The sequence below is a fragment of the Tamandua tetradactyla genome, chromosome 6 (genome assembly GCF_023851605.1).
Source record: "Tamandua tetradactyla isolate mTamTet1 chromosome 6, mTamTet1.pri, whole genome shotgun sequence".
NCBI classification, from domain to species: domain Eukaryota; kingdom Metazoa; phylum Chordata; class Mammalia; order Pilosa; family Myrmecophagidae; genus Tamandua; species Tamandua tetradactyla.
In genome coordinates, this window is record NC_135332.1 from 83,220,200 (window position 1) to 83,228,452 (window position 8,253).

The following is an 8,253-nucleotide window of genomic DNA, read 5'->3' on the forward strand; positions in this document are numbered from 1 at the left end:
TTGCGGGTGACATCATATCTGCAAAATACCTTCTCAGGCTAGTGTTTGAGCAAACAGTGGGTGCGATGGCCCAGCCACATTGACACATGAAATTCACCATTCCCCTCCATGGTGCACCTCCACTGTACCACCTCAATAAAAATGTGGGTGGTAACTGAAGACAGATGTGGGGCCAAGAAAAGATGGGTCAAATAATTGTTTGTGAGCATCTCATGTGACTGGCTCAGCAGAGGAGATGAATTAATGATGCGTGAAGGAAAGGGGATGTTGCTGGACAGTGGCCTAGGATGGGTTGGGTGAGTGGCTAATAAGGGCTGGTGCTTAGCTCAGGTGAGAGAGGGGAGCAGAGGGGTGGGTAGAGGTGCTGGTCGTGGTGGGAGGGGCCTGTAAGAAGGTCACTTCTCATCTTTACAAAAGTACATCCAAAAGTAAATAGCTCTGTGTTGGTGGTTACATAAGTCTACACATTTGTTAAAATTCATGAAGTTGTACACCAAAAGGAAAAAAAAAGAACAATTAGAATGCTGCAGAAAAGAGTCAAGCACTAAAGAGTGCAAACCATACTGCTCCATTTATGTGAAGTTCTAGGACAGGCAACACGAATCTGTAAGAACAGGAAGCGCTCCAGTGTTGGCCTGGGGCTGGCGAGGGGCAGACAGGACTGCAGCCTGGCAACACGGAGCTTCAGGAGGTGATGGAAATGTTCTATATCTTGCTTGCAGTGGTGTTAGATGACTGCATACATTTGCCAAAACTCTTCAAACTGTGTGCATAAAATGGTTGGATTTGTGCCTAAATTCTACCTTGATAAAGCTGTTAAAAACACAAGACACCTGGGTGATATATAGCTGCTGCAGCTATGGGGTGGTGATCGCGGCCTCTGGGCCTCTGCAGGCAGGGGCCTGGGCTGGAGCCAGGGCCAGTACGGTGGCTGCAGTTGGACTGAACACTGCAGCTGCAGCACGTGCTGGCTGCTATGTTTTGCAAGCCATGAAGCACATGGAGCGTCAAGTAAAACAAGCTTTCCAAAATCTGCCTTCACTGGTGGCTACGACAGTGGTGGGTTTGAGCCCAAAGTGACAAAGCGGGAAGCAGCACTGATACTAGGTGTAAGCCCAACTGCCAATCAAGGAAAAATAAGAGATGCTCACCGACGAACTATGCTCTTAAATCACCAAGACCAGAGAGGATCGCCTTACTTGGCCGCCAAAAAAAATGAAGCTAAAGATTCAGTCAGTCAAGCTAAAAAATGAAGTAGATGCATGATGAAAATTCTAAGTTCATGTTCGTTTATGTATATGATTACCAACTTTTGTAATGAAATGGCTCAAAGCTGTAATTTTAAGAAATGACTTAGCACAAAGCTTTTGTTATCATTTTAAATTTAAGAATTTTTAATCAGATTATAGACTATTTGAGGGTAGTTGGAGGTTAGTTATTTCTTTCCTTTTCCTAATTTTTAAGGTTAATTATTAATTATGGATAAATGTACTTACACCATTATGGTAGCAATATTATTCATTACTCATTTAGCTGGCAGTTTGGTACCTATAATAGTGCCAGGCACTTCTCAAAGCAAGGAAAACAAGACAGTCCCAACACTCAAGGAGGTCTGTGTGCACTGGGCAACTGATAAAAAGGTGACCAAATACAGCGATGCTCCGGTGGAATTAGTACAAATTGTTACATAGTGGGGACACATATCTCCTTGGAGAAGAGGTTGTTCAGGGGACAGAGAACCACACTGAAAAAGCAAAGGCGTGGGTGGGCCACAGTGGCTCAGCAGGCAGAGTTCTAGCCTGCCACGTCCAAGACCTGGGTTCCATTCCCGGTGCCTGCCATGCAAAAAAAAAAAAAAAAAGCAAAGGCGTCCGTGGTGCCGCCTTGACACCCAGGCCTAGCTTGATGGGCATCGAGACCCCTGGAGCACGTTGGTCCTGGGGCACGGATGGTGGTGGTGGGGAGCAGCCGAGCCCGGGAGCCTCGGGGGCAGACTTGAGCGAGAAGATGGCAGAACAGGAGAGGCTGAGCTCACCCCTGCTCCAGGGGAACAATGATAGAAGGGACAGAAAAACAGCCGGGACAGCCGTTCCAGTGTGCAAGTGACCAGAGAGGGTCTTCTACATATATAGGGAAAGCCTGGATAAAAAAAAAAAAAAAAAAAAAAAAAAAACACGGAGGATTTGGGTTGCAGGGAGTGGAGTGAGTGAGCTCGGGCGTGACCCCACTGGGGGCAGGTGGCAGCGCGCGTGGGGAAGTGCGAGTCCCGAAGGCACAGGGCACCCCTCCACCCCAGCCTGCCCCACAGGTAGCTAGGGATACCTTTCCTCTCAGCTCCACGGCCTGGAGCTCCCGTGGGGAACCCAGAAGTGCACCCAGCTGCCAACCAGGACCAGCTGCCCCCCAGGGTGCTGCCACCAGCTGTCCCACTGTGCACTGGGACTAGTCAGCAGGCATTCCCACGCTGGCAGCAGCAGGGCAGCTGACTACCAAGTCCTACAGGTTATCCCAATGGAAGCCTGGGACAACCAGACCCATTGGGCCCACAGGTGGATTCTCTGCCGAGATGCATACTTCTCACCCCCCAGCCCCGGGGCTGGCGGCACTCAGTGCGTACTGAGACCCGCGGACTTGGCTGGAATTGCACCAGGTCTCCATCCAGCTGCCGCAGATGGGGAGAGGCGGCCAGAGGAGGCCCAAGGGCGCCATCTGCTGAGAAGCCTCAAGTACAGCCTCAAGCCCCTCCACGAGATCTGGGCCCCAGTTTAGTGGGGAATTCTGGATGAAGCAAGCACAAAAGGGAACCTTCAACGCAAACCCAAGCAAAGACAACACCTTAGAACAGTGGAGGAAACAACTTCCAAACAACCTTAACAAGATAATCAAATTCCCCAAACACAACAGAAAATCAGGCAGATATGGCCCAGCCAAACGACCAAATTAAAACACGGGAGAGTACAACGGAATTTGGAACTAATCAAGGATGTTCATGAGGGCATAAAGGATGACGAGAAGACATTGGAGGTGCATAAAGAAGAATTTAAAAGAATAAATAGAAAAATAGCAGCTCTCACAGAGATTAAAGATACTGTAGACCAAATTAAAAATATACTAAAACACACAACAGCAGATATGATGAGGCAGAAGAAAGAATAAGTGAGCTAGAAGACAGGATAATTGAACTACAACACACAAAAGAACAAATGGCAAGAAAGCTGGAAAAAAATGGAACTGGATCTCAGGGAAATCATGGACAACACAAAGAGCACAAATATAAGAATAACTGGTATCCCAGAAGGAGAAAAGAAGACTAAAGGACTGGGAAGGTTAGTTGAAAACATAATAGGGGACAACTTCCCAAGTATTATAAAAGACATAAATATGTAATCAGAAGATCCCAATGAACCCCAAATAGAATAAATCCAAATAGGCCTACTCCAAGGCAGACTGTCAAATGTTGAAGAGAAAGGAAATCAAAGAAGATCTAAGTAGAGGGAAAGACATTCCTGCCCATGAATAGGAAGTTTAAATACAGTTAAGATGTCAGTTCTACCCAAACTGATCTGCAGATTCAATGCAGTACCGATCAAAATTCCAACAACCCTACTTTGAAGTCTTGGAAAAGCTAGTTACCAAATTCATCTGGAAGTGAAAGAGGCCCCGGATAACTAAAAGCATCCTTAAAAAGAAGAAGAAGAAGAATGAAGTGGGAGGATTAACACTTCCTGATTTTAAAACTTATTATAAAACCACAGTGGTCAAAACAGCATGGTACTGGCACAAAGATATAAGTATTGACCAATGGAATCAAATCGAGAGTGCAGAAATAGACCACCAAATCGATGGTCAACTGATTTTTGACAAGGCCCCCAAATCCACTTGTTCTAGTTTGCTAGCTGCTGGAATGCAACACACCAGACATGGACTGGCTTTTAATAAAAGGGGATTTATTTTGTTAAAAACGTGTAGCTCTTCAGAGGAAAGGTAGCTAACTTTCAACTGAGGTTCTTTCTTACACGGGAAGGCACAGAGTGATCTCTGCTGGTCTTCTCTCCAGGCCTCTGGGTTCCAACAACTTTCCCTGGGGTGATTCCTTTCTGCATCTCCAAAGGCCTGGGCTGAGCTGTGAGTGCTGAGATGAGGTATGCTGAGCTGCTTGGGCTGTACTGCGTTGAGCTCTCTCATTTAAGCTTCCAGCCAATTAAATCAAACATCATTCATTGTAGCAGGCACACCTCCTAGCCGACTGTAGATGTAATCAGCGACAGATGAGGTTCACATGCCATTGGCTCATGTCCACAGCAATAGCACTAGGTGCTTCCCCTGGTCAAGCTGACACATGAACCTAACTACCACACCACTGAACTGGAACAAAACAGTCTTTTCAGTAAATGGGCATGAGAGAACTGGATATCAATAGCCAAAAGAATGAAAGCGGACCCTTACCTTACACCCTATACAAAAATTAGCTCAACTTGGATCAAGCACCTAAACATAAGAACCAGTACCATAGAGCTAGAAAAAAATGTAGAGAAACATCTTCAAGACCTAGTAATAGACGGTAGCTTCCTAAACTTTACACCCAAAGCACAAGCAATGAAAGGAAAAAAAAAAATAGATAAATGGGAACTCCTCAAAATCAAATGTGTTTTTGCCTCAAAAGACTTTGTTAAAAAGGTGAAGAGGCAGCCAACTCAATGGGAGAAAATATTTGGAAATCACACATTGGATAAAGGTTTGATATCCTGTAAACATAAAGAAATCATACAACTCAACAGCAAAAGAACAAGCAACCCAATTAGAAAGTGGGCTAAAAATATGAATAGACATTTTTTCTGAAGAGCAAATAGAAATGGCTCAAAAGCACATGAAGAGACACTCATTCTCATTAGCCATAAGGGAAATGCAGATCAATACTACAATGAGATACCACCTCACACCTTTAAGAATGGCTGCTATTAAACAAACAACAAACTACAAATGTTGGAGAAGATGTGAAGAAACTGGGATACCTATGCACTGCTGGTGGGAATGAATAATGGTGCAGACGCTATGGAAGGCAGTCTGGCAGTTCCTCAGAACATTAAATATCAACTTGCCCTATGACCCGACAATACCATTACTCAGATATACCCAGAAGAGCTGAAAGCAGTGATGCAAACAGGGATTTTATGCTCATAGCTAAAAGATGGAAACAATCCAAGTGCCCATCAGCAGACAAGTGGATTAACAAAATGTGGTATATACATACAATGGAATATTATGCAGCAGTAAAACAAAATGACCTTCTCAAACACATGAGAAGATGGATAAGCCTTGAGGACATAATGCTGAGTGAAATAAGCCAGACACAAAAGGACAGGTACTGTATGATTCCACTTTTATGATCATGGTGAGGTAAAATTGGAGGCTTATAATACAGAATATAGGGGACCTAGAGATACACAGAAGCTTGAGATGGGTGAACAGTTTGCTAATGAGGCTGAACTTAATTGTAAGTGAACAGACAGAAGTGAAGGCAGTTCATTAGTGGGTCTATAAGTAATATTACCATATTGAAGGTGAACATGATTGAAAGGGGTTGTACAGATTCATGTGTCCCATCAACTAACACTGCAAATATAAATAAGTTCTTGCATGAAAAAAAAAGTTCTTTCATGAACTACTGCAAAGGTAAAAACCAAATAACCACAACAACAAAAACTTGGTGAACGAAGTTGAGAAGATGGGTTATCAGGTTGGGGCCCATTGTAAAGGGTCCTAGATTGCAAGCTCTTACAGCAGCCACATATATTCAGGAGGTGTAACTATTATTTCTAAATTCTGAGATACTGAGCTGTTATTTATAACCTGGTCATTCCCAGAACCTTTGGGTATTTATGTGAATCTGAGACTCAGAGTCAGAGCTCTGAAGCTATGAAAGTCAGCAGTACCTCATAAAAGAACTATTTAAAAAGTTGAAAAAGGGATTAGACTTCAAGTAGAGATATGATTGAAGCTGATGTGGCTAGGACTATGGTAAATCAGAATACAGGGTAAAGGTGATACTGTCCATATTTTAAAACTTCAACTTCTGTGTGAGGCCAAAGGGAGAGATTTTTTTTGGTGCAAAGTTTATATTTTGAGTAGTACATTTCCTAAGTTAACTTGTATGGTCAGTTTAGTTGAACACTGTTAAGTACATGGAATCTTGAATAGGGCATGAGATTTTGTTGGTTTGTCCAGGTTAGTGTGATGCCCCAATATATCCCAGAGTAAAGCCGACGATTCCGATGGAGAGTTTGGACGAACACCACAGGAGAGACTCACTGGCCAAAGCAGGAAGAGAGCCTGTCTCTTCTGAATCCTCCTTAAAAGGCTTCTGGTGATTAGATTAAGCATCACTCATTGCAGAACACACTCCCCTTGGCTGATTACAAATGGAATCAGCTGTGGATGCAGCTGACATGATCATGATCTAATTCTATGAAATGTCCTCATCACAACAGACAGGCCAGCACTTGCCCAACCAGACAAACAGGTACCAACACCTGGCCAAGTAGACACATGAACCTGACCATGACAGTGCTGAAGGAATGCATATTGTGCAACAGGACTGACTGTAAAAATTCAGACATGGATAGCACAATACTACCTGATTGTAGCACAATAATGTCAGTACCCTGAATGAAGCTGAATGTGCATATGATAGAGGAGAAGGGCTGGGGGCACGTATGAAACCAGAAGGAAATATGGAAGATAAAGACTGAAATGGTATAATTTATGAATGCCTAGAGTGTACAATGATGGTGATTAAATGTAGAAATTTAAAAATGTTTTTACATGAGGAAGAACAAAGGAATGTCAGGATGCTGAAAATAGATGGTAAATGGGAAAAAGTACAATCAATGCAAGCTAGGGTCTACAGTCAACAGTATCACTGTAAAATGCTTCCACTGAATGTAACAAAGGCATTATGCCAAAACTAAATGTCAACAGGTGGGGAGATTGGGAAAGGGGTATGGATTCTTTGTGGAAGAAAAAGAAATGTCTTCAGAAAGAGTATGGTGGCAAAGGCACGCCTATACACTTGGGCTGGATTGAATGATGTATGACTAAAACTATTTAAAAATGAACAGAGAACCCAGAGGTGCTGCCAGAAGCTGCCAGCTCTACTGGAGCACATGCCCCACCCTCCCTCTGCAGTTTTCCATGGCTCCCGGTGCCAGGCCCGCCCTCCTCTGGCTCTGTGGGTCCGTCTGGTTCTCCTTCTTGTGCTTGTGCTCAGCCTGGCATGGACTTTGGAGTTTGTAACATGTCCCCAGGGGCCTGGGGGCCGGACCTCAAGCTGTGCTGGCTACCATCTGGGTTCGGTGTCCTACCTTACCCAAATTGCTGACCAGTGCAGAAACAGGGAGCTGGCACTTGTGATCCTAGAACTTTGGAAGGTCACTGATGGGCTCCCATATTCCCTCCCTCAGTACACCTCCAAGAGCAGTCTGATGAAGACTTTTCCCAAACCAGACATTGGAGATCTGGACATGCTGGGCCAGAGTTCCCAGGGAGGAAGATGCCCCGTTGTCAAAGAAACCTCCAAATCCCTGCTCCTTGCTTTTCTCTTTTCCAGCTCCTCCTGTTCCTTCTGAAACCTCATATAGCCTCTATCTACTGAGACTAAAATCCTAAAATTAAATTCCCAAATAAATCATGTAGAAATGTTGGACCAATTGAAGAATTATCCTCAAAAGTCCTTGAGGTGCCTCAGGTGCCTCCTTGGAATAAGTATAAATGTCATTAATGAACCCAATGGTAATCCTGAAACAATTTAGGAGATTCCATGGTGTCCTGGTCAGGTTTATGTGTCAACTTGGCCAAGTGGTGGTACCTGTTTGGTTGGGCAAGTGCTGGCCTGTCTTTTGCAATGAGGACATTTCATAGAATTAAATCATGATCACGTCAGTTACATCCACAGCTGATTCCATTTGTAATCAGCCAAGGGGAATGTCTTCTGAAATGAGTGATGCTCAATCTAATCACTGGAAGCCTTTTAAGGAGGATTCAGAAGAGACAGGCTCTCTTCCTGCTTCAGCTGGTGAGCCTCTTCTGTGTAGTTCATCCAGACCATCCATCAGAATCGTTGGATTCACAGCCTGCCCTGCGGATTTTGGACTCTGCCTTCCCTCAGTCACGTGAGACACTTTTATAAGTTTTATATCTATGGATATTTCCTGTTGATTCTGTTTCTCTAGAGAACCCTAACTACTACACATGGTA

General features: G+C 44.1%; 1 pseudogene; it reads left to right on the forward strand.

Annotated features, from left to right (window-relative positions):
- Positions 1-990: 990 nt before the first annotated feature.
- Positions 991-1,253, forward strand: LOC143686182 (mitochondrial import inner membrane translocase subunit TIM14 pseudogene; annotated as a pseudogene).
- Positions 1,254-8,253: the final 7,000 nt, after the last annotated feature.